Raw genomic sequence first — 5,498 nt, 5'->3', positions numbered from 1 at the left:
GAGTTGTTAGCTGTGAGGCCTGAACTGTCCAAAACGAAACAAAGGTCCGCATCTCTTGAGGAAGTTGGATATTGATGGATTTGCAACTTGGCCTGATAAGTGGAAGTCAAGACACAAATCGAAATAAACAGCTTGTAGAGAGTTTTAAGACGCTTTTGGCTCTACTAAAAAAACGAATAAGTCGCGGAAGCTTTCTTGGTAGAGGTTGTGTTATAGCAATGCTCGGTTGAACCCACAATTTTTTCTATCTATTGAGGCTATGTCGTATGACTTCTAGTAGATTTAGAAAGAAGAAATTTCGAGTCAAGCTTGTCTTGTTAAAAATCTCGAAATAAGATTCTAGCGTAGATGTTCAAAGGTCCTTAACAATATTAGTTCAAAGCAATTTAGTATTTGAGAATTAAATTGTGGATCAATTGAAAATAGCCCATATAATTGATTTAATCATTTAGAAATGTTTCGAACATCATAAGAGAGTGTTTCATGAACTTATGATATTTTTGTTCAGGGTAGGTTAGCAAACCCGTTTGCGAACCATAGATATCTGAATTCAGACATACAGGAAGGTCGGCGAACCTGTTCGCAAACCTCAAGTTCAGTTGGTACAGTTCACGAACTCGGTTGACAAACTGTGTCCATCTGAATTCATAAACCACAGAATGGTTGGCGAACCCAGTTCGCAAACTACGTCCATCTGAGTTCTTGAGCCAAGTAGTGTTGGCGAACACGGTTCACAAACTGTAGCTCCCTGACTCGTGAACTAGCCTTGTGGTTGGCGAACACGGTTCACAAACTGTAGCTCCCTGACTCGTGAACTAGCCTTGTGGTTGGAAAACCGTTTCACCAATTATCCTAGTAAACTTAGCAGATGCCCAAAGACTTTTTTTTTTAAATATGTTTAGCATTGCTATGAGTCTCTTAAAAACTTCTAAGACTTCATTGATCATTCAGACACTCATGTGTGTACATCATGATTAAACGCTTAAGTTTTTTAATGAACATCACATTGCTTATTGTTCACATGGCATATTTGCCGAATCGAACAGTCATCGTACACGGTTCCAGAATCGGACCACTGTGTATATTCTTCTAATGTATTTTCAAGACCTAAAGTATTTGCTTGATTCCCAAGTTATCTTAGCTTGGATTCTAAGCAACCTCAATCTTGAAAATCTATAAATAAATATACTCTTTCAATTGGGAAATTAAATCCCTGAAATTTTGTGTCCTTGTTGATCTAGAGTCGTCCTCTACGAACCTAGGTTTCCCCTGAGAAACATAATTAGGTTTACGACTAAAATACTTTGCTTTGGGGATTCATGAAGCAGGGTCCGACTATCTTTTATCTTGATAGTTCGTGTATCTAGATCTTGCTTTTCTGTTATCGAGGTTTTCGTAATCTCTTTCAGGAAAGATAAATAAAAATCGCAAAGTTATCTTCGTCTCAGACTTTGTGATTCCTCAAGATAGATATCTGATAATTTATGTTTTGAAAATTGTTCTTGAGAGGTGGTTAAGAATCTAGGCTGCTCTTCGGGGGTCGTCAGTTCGGGAAATCAAACTGATTTACACACCTTGATCTTTCGATCTAAACGGAAATCAAACAGGCTTACATGTTAGAGACAAATTGGTATCAAAAGTCTTCACTGCGGCTAAAACAACTTGTAAAGACCCTCAAGCTCGTCAACGCTATTATACCGGTCAAGTGTCGATTTAGCCGAAAATAACTCGATTATTTTAACACGAACACTAATTAATAGAAATTAACCTAACAATGATTTTGATACGAAACTAGTACTGTTGGATAGATCTCGAAAAATTACGCGGAATGAACTACTCGAACATGTCACTCATATATCGAATGAAGAAGAAAACATCAAGATAATATGAAGGGTAAAATTATCATTTCCGGAAAAATGCTTTTGATGCAACAAGGACACGTGTGGCTTTCCCTTATCATATTCTTGGGTTCCTTTAACATTTTTCGTTGGCCTTATCCCTAGCCAAATCGATAGGATAACTCTAATTTCTGTTTCCCTTCTTCATTCTTCTTTCTCATTTCACTTTCTTCTCCTTCTTTCATATTCTCCGTCTTTCTTTTCTGTTCTTCCTCTGTAAGAATCGAGTGATGAATTTGAGAGCGGGTTAGATAGAGATTGACTAATAAATTAATCAGATGGTGAAGGAGGTGGTGTTGATGTTATTTAGGGAGAAAGAGATTGACAATTGCTAAGGTTTTGTGGTGAATCAGGGGTTAGGGTTTCTGTTTTTAGGATTTATGATGATGATGTTAAGTTGGTGAAGATGAAAGATTAAGAGGGTTAATACTTAATTGAAGTTGTGGAGTTGTTTTGAGGTTTGAATCAAAGATTTAGGGTTATGGAGTTAACTGGATCCTGGAAGATGAATTCGAGGGTTTAAGTGACGAATTAAAGACGGGTTTTGATTAGATATAGAGTATAATTGTTTGTTTGGTTTCAATTTCGATTTCAGAGAAGAATTGAAGAATTAGGGTTCATGTGTTCTTCCCTAAATTGAAGTTCCGGTTTGAGTAGAATTGATTTGGTAAATTGGAAATTCAGAGGATATTGAGCTTGGGTAAGTCTCTAATTACTTTAATTTTTGTATTTTGAATTGAGTTTATTAAAGTATTTGGTTTATTTGATTGAGAATAGAACCTGGATTGAGATAAGTGCAGAATGGAATTGTGATTATGGTTTATAGTTGTAGTATGAAGATTGTTGAAGTTGCAGGGGATATATATGTATGAACTGTGTATCTGATTGTTAAGGAAGCAGAATGGAATGTCTAATCATTATGATGTTGTTTGTAAGGTTGAGATGATTGAGGGAAAGACGATGTTTATGGTTTGGAGTGAAGTCATCTCATGGTTTAGTTGATGCCAGGAAATTTGTATGAGCAGTGAATAGAATAATGGATGTATTTGAGTAGGAAGTAATGACCTTGCAGACCTAGAAGTGATATTGTTACAATCTGGTGGTGTTGAAGGGAGATGTAATGAGGAATAGAGTTGTAATATGCTGAGTTGGAATAGATGAATGTATTAGGTGAGATATGGACTGGTGCGGTATGGCTATGATGAAGTGGTGTTTAAATTTGTATGAGTTGATGAAGATGTTGAGTTAGTCAAGCTGAGATTGAATAATGTGCAGACAGTGTATGTTTTGAGATGAACTTAGATTGATGTAGGAGTTGAGGATATTGGATTTGCAGGTGATCAAGAAAGTGAAAGGGCGGAACTTGCAGAGAAGAGCTGAGTTAATGATGAACTGTTGGATGAGTCGCAGTTGAGTTGTGCAGGCCTTGTGATTTGTGGTTATGAAGTTCAGATTGTAAAGGTAATTGCATGCTTGAAGTTGTTGAGTTTTTATGTCTGAGTGGTAGTTAAGACTTAGGTGAGTGTAAGCTTTTGCAGAGAGGATGAATTGGTGCTAGTTGTTGTTAGAGTTTGCTGTAAAAGATTGGAACTGCATTTGCAGGTAGGCTCTATTGTGATTAAGAAATAATCTTGTAGTTATTTGGTAGAATTGAATTTGTAACAGAGTTTTGGATTTGTGTTATATGTTGTTGATACACCATTATGGTGCATCTCAAGTTTTGGCCTGTGTAATGGCTTTGTCCAGATTGCTTTCAGTTTAGCTGATTGAATCTAAGTTGTAACCCCAGTGACTCATCTGACTCGTCTGACTCGGTTTGTCTAACTGAGTCGACTATCCTATATCAGTCTATATGACTGAGTTGACTCTATATGAGTTGACCTTGACCGATTCATATTTGACTCGATGGACCATTTGACATGACCTTGACTCTTATGACCGTTAGTGGCCGTTAGTTGACTCAGATGGACCGGACCTTAGTTAATGGGCTTACTTAGTGAACTTGGGCTTATAGTCAGTGTTCCTAATGAACATGAATTGGACCCTTATGGTCCGAATCAACATTAATATTCCTTCTAAAATGTTGTAGATATTCATAAGACTTAGATATTGGACTATAGAACCAACCTAATTGAATTAGTAAACCTTAGATGTACTAAAGATAGATAATAAAAAGGTGTAGAACCATAAATGGGCATAGAATCATTAGATAGACTTGTATGATTCTTGTGTGAGCCATTGTGGCTAGATTCTCAGAGTTCTTGTGTGATTAACAGTTAGTATTAACAACGATCAATTCAAAGGATGAACCAGTGGATCATGGATCTCGAGGTAGGCGTGGCTTGTCATCAAAAGAGGTGGGTATACATTTGACTCTTTTGTAACCATATTGCTTTTACAAAAGTTTATGTTTAACAAATTCATGCATTGTCTGTCCGTGCATTCCATGCTTTGTTTAAATTGCATTATGATAATTCTGTGAATCTTTCCGCGATTAGGAAATAACTTGTAATGTTTTGTTTGTCATTATGAATTGTTATGGGAAATGAAAATTTCCACTTGTGGTATATAAGATACGCTCCTTCACAATTATATCTACATAAATTCAGCTTTTATGCTTATTACGGGTCATCATGGTCTTGGTGTTATCAATAACTATTGAGTGTGGTTAGCACGAATAGTATACATTGTTTGTAGAAGGAGTTTGTCCATATACATATTATTTATTTTAGTGACTTGGTCACTATTTATTGTTTGGGAAAACATTATTGTTTTCCAACTCTTGTTATGATTACTTGAAAGTTAAATGTTATTTCTACTGGGCACCCCTTTTATGGATGATATGCTCACTCATTCCCACTTTCAGTTTCAGAGACAGATCAGAGTTGCGCAGCGAAAGCTTCGAGGAGTTGATTTCATAAGTTGATTAACTTCGGCTATGTTTATTATGTTTCATATTATATTTTTTAACCAAATGACTATTGTATATATGTATCATTTGAGAGAAGTTATTGTATTTATATATTTCTGAGCGGGCTATTTCTGGGTTAAGTTTTGTATTCAATTTCTTAATAGAATGTTTAAGTATTTGAATTAGATTCGTGGTGCCTCTTTATTTAGTTAATCTCCTTGATTAGTCGGTTGCTAGATTTTGGGGCGCTATAGTGTTGGTATCAGAGCTCACTATTAGATCTTACATGAGAAAAGATAGAAATAGCCAGTGTCAGTTAGTGAAATAAATTAGTTTATAATTGGGTTGGGGTGTGAGATAAATCTTAATCACTAAAAACTATCAATAATTAAAAGGATTATTTGATTGATTTATTTATTTGTTTTGTTGGTTGTTAATGTATTGAAGTAAAAATTTTAGGCACCGATAACTTTAGTTAATAAGGATTTGAGAATAATTAACCTAAAAAGTATGAACACGTAATAATCTAATATCATAAAAGTAGTGAGATTAGTATTACTGATAGATCTTAAAAGACACATAGATAATTATTGAATACCTTTACTTATACGTAGGGTCAACAATTTATAATCACATAAATATTAATAATATTGTTGGGACTTAATAATATTTGTAAGAGTAGTTAGAAT

At 35.2% G+C, this 5,498-nt stretch overlaps 1 long non-coding RNA gene across 1 annotated transcript; it reads left to right on the top strand.

Moving 5' to 3' along the window:
• The first annotated feature begins 2,041 nt into the window (after nucleotides 1–2,041).
• LOC113282080 lies at nucleotides 2,042–5,151 on the top strand. Its single transcript, XR_003326531.1, has 3 exons — nucleotides 2,042–3,500; nucleotides 4,175–4,255; nucleotides 4,765–5,151. It is a non-coding gene; the product is annotated as an uncharacterized LOC113282080 (long non-coding RNA).
• Nucleotides 5,152–5,498: the final 347 nt, after the last annotated feature.

The sequence above is a fragment of the Papaver somniferum genome, chromosome 5, assembly GCF_003573695.1.
Source record: "Papaver somniferum cultivar HN1 chromosome 5, ASM357369v1, whole genome shotgun sequence".
Taxonomy (NCBI): Eukaryota; Viridiplantae; Streptophyta; class Magnoliopsida; order Ranunculales; family Papaveraceae; genus Papaver; species Papaver somniferum.
The sequence above is the reverse complement of the archived record's forward strand: the minus strand, read 5'-3'. Positions and strand labels throughout refer to the sequence as shown.